The 617-nt window shown below is 30.6% G+C and overlaps 1 non-coding gene across 1 annotated transcript; it reads left to right on the forward strand.

Moving 5' to 3' along the window:
* On the forward strand, positions 1 to 107 carry LOC116663927. Its single transcript, XR_004320283.1, has one exon. It is a non-coding gene; the product is annotated as a U6 spliceosomal RNA (small nuclear RNA).
* The last annotated feature ends 510 nt before the right edge of the window (positions 108 to 617 follow it).

The raw sequence follows: 617 nt of genomic DNA on the forward strand, positions 1-617 counted from the left end.
GTGCTAACTTTGGCAGCACATATACTAAAATTGGGACGATACAGAGAAGATTAGCATGGCCCCTGCGCAAGGATGACATGCAAACTGGTGAAGCATTCCATATTTAAAATAATAATAATAAGAAGAAGAAGAATAAAACTTCATAAAACTAAAAAAAAAAATTAAATGAAAACAGTCTCATTGATACACAGAACAAATGGGTGGTTGTCAGAAGGGAGGAGGGCTGGGGGGTGAGAAAAACACGTGTAGGAATTAAGATACATATCTCCAATTTTATAATAAGTCATAGGAATGTAATATACAGCGTAAGAAATATGATCAATAATATTGTAATAACTTTCTATGAGGACAGATAATTACTAGACTTACTGTGGTGATCATTTCAAAATGTTTGTGAATATCAAATCATTACATAGTACACTTGAAACTAACAAAATATTATACCTCAACTATATTTCCATTAAAAAATATAGAGGGAATGATTTTATAAAACATTTGAAAATTTTTTTGAAAATATGATAGATGTTACTATATTAGAAAAAAAAATGATCTGAGAGGATATGGCCCAAACTGTTACAGTAATTCTCTCTTCATCTTGGTTATTTAAGGTGGAGGGA

This window comes from Camelus ferus, chromosome 5 (assembly GCF_009834535.1).
Source record: "Camelus ferus isolate YT-003-E chromosome 5, BCGSAC_Cfer_1.0, whole genome shotgun sequence".
NCBI classification, from domain to species: Eukaryota; Metazoa; Chordata; class Mammalia; order Artiodactyla; family Camelidae; genus Camelus; species Camelus ferus.